Source organism: Anomaloglossus baeobatrachus, chromosome 2 (genome assembly GCF_048569485.1).
Source record: "Anomaloglossus baeobatrachus isolate aAnoBae1 chromosome 2, aAnoBae1.hap1, whole genome shotgun sequence".
In the NCBI taxonomy this organism is placed as follows: domain Eukaryota; kingdom Metazoa; phylum Chordata; class Amphibia; order Anura; family Aromobatidae; genus Anomaloglossus; species Anomaloglossus baeobatrachus.
Genome location: NC_134354.1, coordinates 437,911,571 through 437,925,046, shown reverse-complemented (window position 1 = coordinate 437,925,046; position 13,476 = coordinate 437,911,571). Strand labels below are relative to the sequence as shown.

Here is a 13,476-nt window from a genome sequence, read left to right as displayed (position 1 = left end):
ATATAAGATTTTTTTGTATAATTTTTGAATAAATAGTATAACGCAGATTATAACGTGAGTTTTCACATGGATCTGGCAGCAAGGGAGGCCGCTTGGCTTAACCAATCTTCTGACGTGTTTGGTGCCTCTGTGAGTTCTGGAGCCACTGGTGGGCCAGCTGGTCCCCAGGATTAGAACCAAAAGCTCACACAGGACCTAATTAATCTACACAAGAGGGTAGTGAAAGTATGGTGGAACATCAGAACTCTTGAAGAGTACAAAAAACTTAAAATTACACCTAGAGGTCTAAGGGTACAAATATTTCCGGCCTGGGAGACTGATACCCAGTTCAGAATCACTTGGGAGCAGGGTTTACAAACATGCTCATTCATACTCCTGGACATGTTAATTGATCATGACGGCTCACTTCTCACACAATTAAAAGAAGAAATTAACAACAAAGAACACATTCTGCACCAACAGGATCTACAAACAGTTGTAATTCCATTCCAAAACAAACTGAAGGGAATCCTTGACAATTTTGAAAAAGATATTATTAGGGGGGAAAAAAGTAAGTTCCAAAGAGACAAAACTGACTACGCTGAGAATAAGGCATACAGGTGGTCCCACAAGGGTAATAGGCGTAGACCGGCCAACAGGGAACCAGACATCACTCCGGTAGCCTCCGAACCCTCCTCGAGTGATTTTTTGTCCACCGACACAAGCGACCAGGAAAGCGCACCAGGAGGGGTCGCCGGAAAACGAGGCACCAGGAGAAGAGTCAGGGGGGCCCATTCGTGGCAGTCGCCTCCTTAAAGGGAAATGAGGAGCCGGAGACGGAACTGGTGAAGAGTAAGGATGATGATCTGCAAATTGTGAACCTGTCCCAATATCAGCTATCCGACGCAGAAAGCAAGTTACTGGCCAAAGGGCTTTCCTTTGCGCCCATTAATAAAATGGATAAGTTCACCATTACTAAGGATATGTACCTTTTTTGCAGACAGCTCACCTTCAAGTACGTCTATCGTCGCCCTGAACTCATCGACACGCTCCCACCTGAGGATCGCCAAGTATTTAATGACCTTCTGGATTTATTGGAGGAAAGCGAGAGAGACACTGGTAAGAAAATACCGTTTACAGGGCGGCTCTTGTCACAGGCCACACCCTCCCTCAGCCTCTGTCCTGCTGTAGAAATTTTTTTCAACAATGTCTGTAAAGATATTGAAAAACTCAAACCTGATAACAACAGGGGTAACAATCTTACAGTAGGTGAAAGACAGATCTTGTCCAAACTCAATAACAACCAAGAATTTCTCATCAAGGAGGCTGACAAAGGGGGGAATGTGGTTTTGTGGCCAGTGGAGATGTACGTAAGAGAGGCCAGGAGACAACTCTCTAATAAAGAATGCTATGCGGTACTACCTTCAGACCCTACTAGCACCTTCAAACGAAATCTGGATGGATTTCTGTCCACGGCCCACGAACATGGCATCATTTCCCTGAAAGAAAATAATTTTTTAACAACAAAATACCCAGTTATACCAACATTTTATTTGCTCCCCGAAATTCATAAGGGCCACCCGGAACCTCCGGGAAGGCCTATAGTTTCAGGGATTGGTGGCCTGTTTGAAAGGCCATGTATCTACGTGGATTTCTATCTTCAGCCTCTAGCGCAATCTTCACCATCTTATGTGAGGGATTCTACCCATCTAATTGAGCAGATGACCAAACTTAGAGTTCCGCCCAACACTTTGTTGGTGACACTAGATGTTGAGGCTCTATATACCTCCATCAACCACGAGGCAGGACTACGGGCAGTATCGCATTATCTGGACCACAGAACCACCGGCAATAGAAGGCATGATTCCTTCCTCCTGGACCTTCTTCATCTGGTACTAGACAGGAATTATTTTGTCTTTGACAGAATATACTATAGGCAGACGTCTGGGACCGCTATGGGGGCATGCTGTGCGCCACCCTATGCTAACATCTTTTTGGGGTGGTGGGAGGAAACGCAGGTGTATACCCTAGAGCACTTTAAAGCCCATGTGATTCGGTGGTTTCGGTATAAAGATGACATTCTGTTCTTTTGGTCCGGATCCCTGGAGGACTGTGAGGATTTTATCACTACCCTCAATGACAACACTCTCAACATCAGCCTAACTTCCAACATAGCCATTGATATGGTAGAGTTTTTGGACCTCCGAATCTCCAGGGTAGGCGATAACATCGTTACCACCCTGTACCGCAAACCAACGGCCACCAATAGTCTCTTGCATTACAACAGCTTTCATCCTACCCATGTTAAGAACGGGATACCCAAGGGCCAGTTCATGAGGGTCAAAAGGAACTGCAGTGAAAACTCTGATTTTGAAACCTATGCCTCTGATCTAACCAACAGATTTCGTAGGAGAGGATATCCAAAGCAAGTGGTTTCCGGGGCTCTGCAGGCTTGCAGAACTATGACACGACAAACCCTGTTACAACCGAAAATACGGAACAAACAAACCACAGTGAGTATCATCACTCCTTTTCACAATCAATGGCAAGACTTGTACAGACTCCTTCAGGTAAATTGGGATATCTTATTGAGCGACAAAAAACTGATCCCTTTCATCAGTGAGAAACCCAATTTGGTAGCAAGAAGGGCTCAGAACCTTAGGGGTATTCTTTCCAAGAGCCATTTTAAGAGACCAATGCAGAGCTTGGGAACAGGTGTAAAACTCAAAGGAACATTCCCATGTGGGGCGTGCACAATTTGTCCTTACATGTTGGCCAGTGATCACATCTCTCTGCCAATTTTCCCTAGGCGAATCACCTGTGGATCTTACTACAATTGCCGAACAAGAAATGCCATCTATATCCTCGTCTGCGATTGCCCTAAAATCTGCGTTGGCGAAACCACTCAAGAGGTGAGGAGGGTGCAGCAACACTTCTCTAAAATAAACACAGCAGGAATAGATCTGAAGAAGGGTAAAGTCCTCACCTCGGTGGCTTCCCACTTCCTTACATTTCATGGAGGTCGGTACTACACAATTAAGGTGCTTATTGTGGACTCAATCAAGCCGAGCATTAGGGGTGGAAATGCCACTAAGCAGTTGCTGAAAAAGGAGTCCAGATGGATTTACACGCTTAAGAGTTTAGCCCCACATGGTCTCAATGAAGAATTGCTCTATACTGGGTTCTACAATGTCATCTGACAAATTGTGTTTCTATCCTCTAAGTCCATCCTTTTATCTTCCATTTAGATATCTTGTTCATCTAAAACGGGAGGCAAGAAGAAAATTTGAAGAGGGGACGAAGAGGACAAGAATTGGGAATCATAGGCTTTCTTCTGAAAATGTATTTTCTTTGAATATCAAGGGTATCACTCTGGACTCCTTATTACAACAATCACATGAAGGATCTGCGGACCCATTGGTGGAAAAAGAGCTGATACTGTACCCCATAGTGGAACAGTGGGACATGTTGGAGGGACTCCAATTGAACTTCCGTAAATTATATACGGTTACCATTGACATTACTTAAGAGCTCCAACGGACAGGGATTTATTGATACGTGGGAGTTAATGACCTCCCTTTGACGTACTATATTTTATCATGTCTATTATACATGCAAGATGTAATGCACATAGTGTCTTTGAATATGATTAACCAACTGCAACCTTACGTGTCTGCATCATCTATTTTGACCTCTTTGGCATCTTGCCTTTGCAGTCTCAGGTTAGCAAATCATTTTGTATGTCACTACGTATTACAGGCCCTGAATGGGTCTCCAGTGACTCTCAAGTCTGTTTCCACTAACCTCTGTACTATTATTGTTCTATAAGGGGATGTCAGTCTCAGTTTCTATATGGTCCACTTTTTACAACTACCCTCAGTCCTCCTGATTTGGTATCCGTACTATGATTGTACTGTTCCGCCTTTGTGGTGACACCAGTACTGACTGATGGCTACATAAGGAGTCACTGATACCCAGGCCCTTTCGACATGGGCTGAGTCTGCTCTCGCTAACTTCTATACTACCATGTCTGTAAGGGGATGTGAGTCTCAGTATCTGTACATAGACATTTAGTGGACCCACCTTCTACAACTACCTTTAGTCCCCCTGATTTTGTACCTGTATTAGGATCATACTGTTTCACCTATATGGTGACAACAGCTCTGGTAGATGGCTACATAAGGAGTTCCTAATGACATTTAGCTCCTTTTTGATATGGTGCATTTAGTATCCATGATAATCTTTTCCCTCCTTTCCCCTCCCCCCTCCCCCCTCCAACCCCCCCCCCCTTTTTTTGGCCGACTACCATATCTATGGTCAATTTGACTATGGATTTTCCTGTCGTTCCTCTCTGTTTGGTAATCTTGGGCATATCTATTATTTTGCCCATAGTTTGTGATCCGGTACCATACCAATAGAGGTTAAGTGTTTATCTTACTTCTATTTGCCTCTGGCTGGTGTGTCCAGTATATGTACCTTGTGGCGTGTGTCATGTCATTTAGGTCTATATAAGACAATAAGATAGTTATTTTGGAAACAGCCAGCATGTGTATGTGTCTTATGTTTGACCAATAAGGAAATTTGCATTTATGAACACACACTTTTGCAATATTCGATTTGTTGATATATCTAGATTCACTGCAGACGCAGATATATGAGGAACCCTCTGTTTCCTTATTGCATCTGTGACTATCTACATACTTGTTATCCTCTTCAATCATCATACTAAATTACTTTTTCTATCTAAGCATTCCACCCATGACAGGGTTAATATAGCCCTCTTCCTCCCTGTTGCCTGACGCATGCGCATAGCTTCGAACGGCCTGCTTAATAGAATAGGATTTATACCTTATTATGATTATAATATCAGTTCCTGTAGACCGTTTCGCCATCCTATAATAACCCTATTCGCCGTACTTAATGCTATTTTGATAAGGTCTAAAGCGCCGGCTGCCTCGCGCATGCGCAGTGAAGGACAGGGGAGGAGTCTCGTCACGTCATGTGACCTAGGAAGATGGTGACCGCCATCGGAGCTCCACGTTTAGCGTTCAGGATCTCCCAGCTGCAACACTGGTGAGTGCTGATGACTGGTCCTTAAATAGGACACACAATATCACTGCACACTGCCTTTCTTTCCCCTGAGGAAGCCACTGTACACGTGGCAATACGCGTGGGGTTCCACGCCAGGAACTTTGTTGGTTACTCTTCCTATCTACTCCACCTATATGGCTGCCATCATTTTTTGGGGTAGTAAGTACGGTCCCGCTCTCGTGCTATCCCTAGCCTAATCCCTAATCCCTGCCTTGGCCTCTCTGTATGGCCCTAGTGGCTCTTGGTCCTATTTTAGGAGTGATAGGCATGGTCTACATCCTTCATATGCTAGGGATACCGGCTGTATGAGGTATTTTTGACATTTATTGGTCCTATATTGATATTCACTGTGCTGCCCTCCATTGATACACTTGTATTGTGTTAAACATACTGTGCAAACCTCTATATATACCCGCAGTATTTTGCATATACTCTCTTCGCTATATACTGGTTTATACTGCACATGGTGCATCATCAGGTTTACCATAGGGGTGATGGGCATGGCAAACATCCCTCATATATTGGGGATACTGACTGTATGAGGTATTTTTGATAGTTACTGGCTCTATATCAATATTTACTGTGCTGCTTTTTGTTGATACACTTGCATTGTGCTAAATACTGTGCAGATTTATTCTAATTTCTATATGTACCTGCAGTGCGCTGCTCATACCCTGTTAGCTATATACCGGCTTATACTGCACATGGTGCATTATCAGGCCTTCCACTGTATGACTTACTGACCTTCGTGGTCACTGCATATAAGGGTAACATACTGCACTATTTTTGATTTTTTTCATCTGTTCATATATTTTACACATCAGGTGTTAGCATATCTGATTGTATCTTTACGGCGGTGTTCCATATCTTGTATTTCATAAATACCTGGATATTAGATCATACAGTCCCTGTCTGATTACGGATTAATTTTGGGACCGGGCTTTGTGCAATATCCTATAGAGTACCTTCGCTTTATTTGCACTGTATTTTTCATATGTTATTGTTCCTGGCGTGTATGGTGTCCATGCCTTTGGCTTTTTAAGTGTTTTTAACCGTGTTATTGTGTGTCCACACTCCAAGTGCGGAGAAATGTGTTCTCTTGTTTTCTGCTTGTATTAATAAAATATTCATCTTTTATATTTTGTTGTGGTGATCCCATGTTGGTATACCCTTTCTCTTCCTCCTTCCTTATTTAGTATACCAGAAGATCCCACCGGGATGTGCCCTTCCCCTTTGTTTGCTGAATTATTGAGTAATTCACGTATTATAAAGTAATTGCCGGCGCGATGATCAGCAGTGAGGTCTGGGCCAGCCAGTGCGCTGATGGGGAGGAACACAAAATGTATCTCCATAATGTACAGTGATAGTGTGCAGGGTGTGGAGTGTGGAGACTGCTGGTTACAGGTTAAGACTATACTTTCAGGGATCATTTCTATAGTTTGTAACTTGAGAAATGTGCTCTAAAGTGTCCAAACTCACCAACCACGAGGAGGAGCTGTAGTGATCTCTCCTGAGCGTGAAGTGAGCTCTCGGTTCTGCTTCATTGCAGGGGCTGATTGCTGGTGATGATCGTTCTCCTTCTCTGTTACAGAGAGGGTGGAGGGGGAGATCACAAGCTGAGTGGTTGGTCTGTATTTTTAACTTGGTTGAAAAGTAGAGTAGCTATGACAGCTCTGATACCATGCTGGAGAGGCTGCTATGGAATTATTGTTATGCTGTGTAATAGCAACTGCCTATGTCGTTTCCACAGTGAAGTCTATGACAGCTCAGCATGGCACACGATGCCCTTTTGTTGTTTGAAGTATAGGAAAAATAATCAGCATATAATTCTTTATGGTTTCCACCTGCATTTTGCCAGTAAGTACAATTAAAAAACGCATTGGAAAAAATGCACTTATTTAGGCTAAGGGTATGTTCACACATCAGGTTTTTGCTGTGCGGCACAAAGCGGCGCTTTGCAGGAAAAACGCATCCGTTTTTTTTTGCCGCCGGGTGCGGTTTTTCCTCATAGACTTATTAGCGCTGGATTGTGCCGCATGTACTTGCGTTTGATCCGGTTTTTGCTGGATGCGGCAAAAATCGTCACTCCGGCGGCCGCACAGGACGCAGAGAGAAACATTTTTTGCCAGTGGCAAAAAACTGCATAGCGCCGGGTGTGGCGCTGTGCGGCATGGTGCATAATGAAAGTCTATGCGCGCTGGATACGATGGCATGTCTCAAACGCCGCAAGCATGTACTGGATTCGGTTTTTACTTCTGAGCATGCCCAGAAGTGAGATAAATTCATTGCTTGTCAGAAAATCAATCACTCACTCTCAAACTCTCTCACTCACTGACTCACTCACTGACTCATTCACTCACTCTCACCCACTCACCGATCACCGACGCGGCGCTGGATGGCTGTCACAAAGCTCTGGCGGCTTCTCCTGATTTGAAAATGTTGCCCGCCCATTATTCAATCTCGTATTCACTGCTTTCCCCGCCCACCGGCGCCTATGATTGTTTGCAGTCAGACACGGCCCAACGCTGTTGGACAGCTGTCTCACTGCAACCAATCACTGCCGCCGGTGGGCGGGTCTATCTTGCATTAAAAAAATAAATAATTTAAAAAAAACGACGTGCGGTCCCCCCCAATCTTGATACCATTCAAGATAAAGCCACACGACTGAAGGCTGGTATTGTCAGGATGGGGAGCTCCACGTTATGGGGAACACCCCAGCCTAAAAATATTAGCCAGCAGCCGCCCGAAATTGCCGCATCTATTAGATGCGACAGTCCCAGGACTCTACCAGGCTCATCCTGAATTGCCCTGATGCGGTGGCAATCGGGGTAATAAGGGGTTAATCATGGCAGGCGTCTATGAGACACTCCCAATGATTAACCTGTAAGTGAAAGTAAATAAACACATACAGCCAAAAAAATACTTTAATTGGAATAAAAGACAAAAAAACACTCTTTCACCATTTTATTAAAATCCCCAAATAACCCTCCAGGTCCGACGTAATCCACAGAGGTCCCACGATGCTTTCAGCTCTGCTACATGAAGCTGACAGGAGCAACAGTAGAACACCGCCACTCTTAGCTTCACGCAGCAACTGAAGTGAGCTGTGCTGTCACCGGAGACTTCACTGAGGTAGTGCCTGTGTGTGCGGTGAGGATTCATGCGGTAGTGCAGGGGTGTGAGGTGGTGATGCGTGCGGTAGTGCCGGGGATGTGTGCGGTGATGATGCGTGCGGTAGTGCAGGGGTGTGCGGTAATGATGCGTGCGGTAGTGTAGGAGTGTGCGGTGATGATGTGTGCGGTAGTGCAGGGGTGTGCGAAGATTATGCATATAGTAGTGCAGGGGTGTGCGGTGATGATGCGTGCGGTAGTGCCGGGGGTGTGTGCGGTGATGATGCGTGCGGTAGTGCAGGGGTGTGCGGTAATGATGCGTGCGGTAGTGCAGGAATGTGCGGTGATGATGTGTGCGGTAGTGCAGGGGTGTGCGGTGATGATGTGTGCGGTAGTGCCGGGAGTGTGTGCGGTGATGATGTGTGCGGTAGTGCAGGAGTGTGCGGTGATGATGCGTGCGGTACACAGAGAAAAATACAAAGAGAAAAATATTTTTATTAGAAATAAAACACAACACAATTAGTGACTCCATCTTTTTTGAAAAATAGAACCCCCCCCTCCGCAGTAATCCTGGGTCAAGGGTCCAGCCAGGGGCGGCTGGCCCGGGAGACAGAGGGGCATTTGCCCCCTGGGCTGGCCACTTAAGAAGCCATTAGGGCCGCACAAGGAATCCCAGTTAAATTACCGGCGGCTGCGGCTTTCCTTATAGCTGTAGATGCTGCCGCGGCTTGCCATAGCTGTGGATGCGGCCGCAGCCTGTCATAGGCTAGCTGTGGATGCGGCCGCAGCCTGTCATAGGCTAGCTGTGGATGCGGCCGCAGCCTGTCATAGCTGTGGATGCGGCCGCTGCCGCATCCACAGCTAGCCTATGACAGGCCGCGGCCACATCCACAGCTAGCCTATGACAGGCCGCGGCCGCATCCACAGCTAACCTATGAATCTGCTCCAAAACGGCACTCTGATTAATCGGTGGGTGGGTCATATGCAGATTTTCATGATGCGGTTTCTGGTACCTTGTGCTAGCTGAATTATTGAATAATGCACGTATAATAAAGTAATAGCCGGCGCGATGATCAGCAGTGAGGTCTGGGCCAGCCAGTGCGCTGATGGGGAGGAACACAAAATGTATCTCCGTAATGTACAGTGATAGTGTGCAGGGTGTGGAGTGTGGAGACGGCTGGTTACAGGTTAAGACTATATGTTCAGGGATTATTTCTATAGTTTGTAACTTGAGAAATGTGCTCTAAAGTGTCCAAACTCACCAACCACGAGGAGGAGCTGTAGTGATTTCTCCTGAGCGTGAAGTGAGTTCTTGGTTCTGCTTTATTACAGGAGCTGATTGCTGGTGCTCATCGTTCTCCTTCTCTGTTAGGCTACTTTCACACATCATGTTTTTGCTCTGTGACACAAAACGGTGCTTTGCAAAAAAAAACGCAACCGTTTTATTTGCTTCCGGTTGCGGTTTTTCTTGCATAGACTTACATTAGTGCTGTATTGTGCCGCATGGGCTTGCGTTCGGTCCAGTTTTTGCCGCATGTGGCAGATTTAGCCAATGCCACGGCTGGATGGAATGTTGCCTGCAATGTTTTTTGCTCCGGCAAAAAAACCGCATCGCGCCGCTGCGGTGCATTTTTCAATGCATGCCTATGGACACCGGATACGGTTTCTTCCACTGCGCATGCTCAGTAGCGTGCCGCAACCGGAAAAAAACGGACCGGCAGCATGTAAAAACTTATGCTAAGGATGCGGTGTTTTCACCGCATCCGTTGCATAGGTTTCACAGCCGGATTGAGCCGCATGGCTCAAACCGGATGTGTGAAAGTAGCCTTACAGAGAGGGTGGAGGGGGAGATCACAAGCTGAGTGGTTGGTCTTTATTTTTAACTTGTTCGAAAAGTAGAGTAAGTATGTCAGCTCTGATACCATGCTGGAGAGGCTGCTATCGAAATATTGTTATGCTGTGTAATAGCAACTGCCTATGTCGTTTCCACAGTGAAGTCTATGACAGCTCAGCATGGCACACGTTGCCTTTTTTCCGTTTGAAGTATAGGACAAATAAACAGCAAATAATTCTTTATGGTTTGCACCTGCATTTTGCCAGTAAGTACAATTAAAAAACGCATTGGAAAAATGCACTTATTTAGGCTAAGGGTATGTTCACACATCAGGTTTTGGCTGTGCGGCACAATGCGGCGCTTTGCGGGAAAAATGCATCCGTTTTTTTTTGCTGCCGAGAGCAATTTTTCCTCATAGACTTTTATTACCACTGGATTGTGCCGCATGTACTTGCGTTTGATCCGGTTTTTGCTGGATGAGGCAAAAATCGTCACTCCGGCGGCCGCACAGGACACAGAGAGAAATTTTTTTTGCAGCGGCAAAAAACTGCATAGCGCCAGGTCTGGCGCTGTGCGGCATGGTGCATAATGAAAGTCTATGCACGCCAGATACGGTGGCATGCCTCAAACGCCAGAAGCATGTACCGGATTCGGTTTTTACTTCTGAGCATGCCCATAAGTGACATAAATTCATTGCTTGTCAGAAAATCAATCACTCACTCTCAAACTCTCTCACTCACTGACTCACTCACTGACTCATTCACTCACTCTCACCCACTCACCGATCACCGACGCGGCGCTGCACGGCTGTCACAAAGCTCTGGCGGCTTCTCCTGATTTGAAAATGCCGGCCGCCCATTATTCAATCTCGTATTCACTGCTTTCCCCGCCCACCGGTGCCTATGATTGTTTGCAGTCAGACACGCCCCCACGCTGAGTGACAGCTGTCTCACTGCAACCAATCACTGCCGCCGGTGGGCGGGTCTATCTTGCATTAAAAAAACTAAATAATTTAAAAAAAACCGACGTGCGGTCCCCCCCAATTTTGAAACCATTCACGATAAAGCCACATGACTGAATGCTGGTACTGTCAGGATGGGGAGCTGCACGTTATGGGGAGCACCCAAGCCTAAAAATATCAGCCAGCAGCCGCCCGGAATTGCCGCATCCATTAGATGCGACAGTCCCGGGACTGTACCCGGCTCATCCTGAATTGCCCTGATGAGGTGGCAATCGCGGTAATAAGGGGTTAATCATGGCAGGCGTCTATGAGACACCCCCAATGATTAACCTGTAAGTGAAAGTAAAAAAACACATTGTTAGAGTCCTGCTTCTGATAATTCACTTTCTCCATCATCCTCCCCTGCTGCTCTGTTACAAGGCTCTGTTGGTTCCAGATCGCAGTAGCGCTGGAGGCTAAGTCCGGAAATAGCGCTATTGCGCATGCGCGTTCTAATTTGGATGCAGGTGTGTTCTGCGCATGTGCGCCACGTCTAGGACACTGATTGGTCGCGGGTGACGTCACCGCTGATGCGGTGTCGGTGTCACATGTTCATGACGCTCTGGCTGCCGATTGATCGGGTGACGTCATTGCTGACGTTTCTGATGCTGATTGGCTGTTTAATCCCCCATCTTGGAGGAGGCACAGAGTCTATAAAAGACCCTGATGCACATTGTTCAGCGTTCAGTCGTCTTGGTGCTTGAATGGAGTAGATGCTCCATGCATGTTGCTTCTCTAATCTGTTACTGACACAAGTAGGTGAGCGCTATTGGTAGGATAGTGACATGGTGCTCTGCAGCATAGCTGCTGTCCGTATGAGCGGGCTTAGGCAGGCCGTGCTGTGACTTGTAGTTCCACTACAGCTCCTTGCTTAGGGAGCTTTGCTGTTCGTATCTAGCGGTTAGCTAGCGAACATTAAGTGTATTCCTGTGCTCTTGCACAAGTGACCTTCTCCCTTGTCTCCGTGACCATTAACGAAGACATAACATTGCCCTCTCTGTGTGAGAGCGTAGTCACTCCTGTTATCACACATATATTCCTCTGTGATTTACCAGAGGTACTAGTCACTGGTGTGCGGTTACGGTTAGTAACCGTACGATTTATGAAGAGTCCTGTGCTGCTAACAGACTCTACTACGCCCCTTTTTGGTTACTTTTGTGTCTTGAATGTCTTGCCCTGTTATAGGCTCTCTTGACACATCGCCTACTATAACCCCTTGCATAGAATCTATGCTTAAGGTCAACGGCTCTTTTTTCGAAGTCCAGATCAGTGGAACAGATCCTACGGAGTCGCAGGAACTGGCCCACTGGAATGGACCGAATCATGTGGCCAGGATGTGATGAGGACGCATGCAAGAGCATGTTCCCCGCAGTGTCTTTCCAATATATGTCGGTTTGAATGATGTTATTGAGATCCTTTTTGACAGTAACATCAAGGAATTCGATGGACTGTGCGTGGTGGGTACAGGTGATGCGGATATTCAAATTATTGGAGTTGAGGGTTTTCATGAACTCATGGAGTTCAGTCTCCGTACCCTGCCAGATCAAAAAGATGTCATCGATGTACCGTGTCCAAAAGAGGACACGGTCCATCGACGGCAGCTGATCCGACAGGAAGAGGTCCCTCTCCCACAGCCCCAGGAACAAGTTGGCATAAGAGGGGGCGAAAGAGGCCCCCATAGCTGTTCCCTGGAGCTGCAGATAGAAGGACCCCTTGAAGACAAAAAAGTTGTGAGTTAAGGTGAACTCCAACAACTCCATTATCAAGGCCACTATGTCCTTAGGTGTATTGGACATTTCCAAGAAAAATCGAGTAGCCCAAAGTCCGTCACAATGTTTAATACTGGTGTACAGGGATTCAACATCTCCTGTCACCAGTACTGTGTCATCTCCCACACCGAGTCCATCGACCTTCCTAAGGAACTTGCCAGTGTCCTTAATGAAGGATGGCAAGCCCTCCACAAGTGGCTGAAGTTTGGTATCGATCCAGCGATTTACATGCTCCAAAAAATTCCCTCTGCCTGAGACAATCGGTCTCCCTGGTGGCACGTTGATGTCCTTGTGGATCTTCGGCAGAAGGTATAGGGTGGGAATCGCTGGTTCAATAACCTGAAGCGCCGAAGCCAGCTCCTTGGTGACAACATTGCCGTCTAGTGCTACTTTAAGTGAGCTCTGAAGCAGTGTAGTAAAGGCAGACAGGGGATTGTAGGTCAGTTTTTTATAACAGACCCTATCCCGTAATTGTCTGAATACTTCCTTTTCATAGAGATCTCTAGGCCAGACAACAACGTTCCCACCCTTGTCTGCTGGCTTCAGTATCACATCAGGTAAGGACCGCAGCTCCCGCAACCTAATCCGTTCCTGCCGAGTAAGATTATCATGTACAATGCCAGATGGAATGCTGTCAAATTCTTTGGAAACCAAATTAACAAACATTTCCACATTGGCACAGGACGAAAGTGG

General features: G+C 46.3%; 1 protein-coding gene, 1 non-coding gene and 1 pseudogene across 2 annotated transcripts in view; 2 read left to right on the top strand and 1 right to left on the bottom strand.

The window, feature by feature from the left end:
* RHBDD2 (rhomboid domain containing 2) overlaps positions 1 to 13,476 on the bottom strand; it is a 310,146-nt gene that overhangs the window by 156,736 nt on the left and 139,934 nt on the right. The window lies entirely within an intron of this gene.
* Positions 6,478 to 6,695, top strand: LOC142292766 (small nucleolar RNA U3). Its single transcript, XR_012750800.1, has one exon. It is a non-coding gene; the product is annotated as a small nucleolar RNA U3 (small nucleolar RNA).
* LOC142292788 (small nucleolar RNA U3) lies at positions 9,371 to 9,572 on the top strand (annotated as a pseudogene).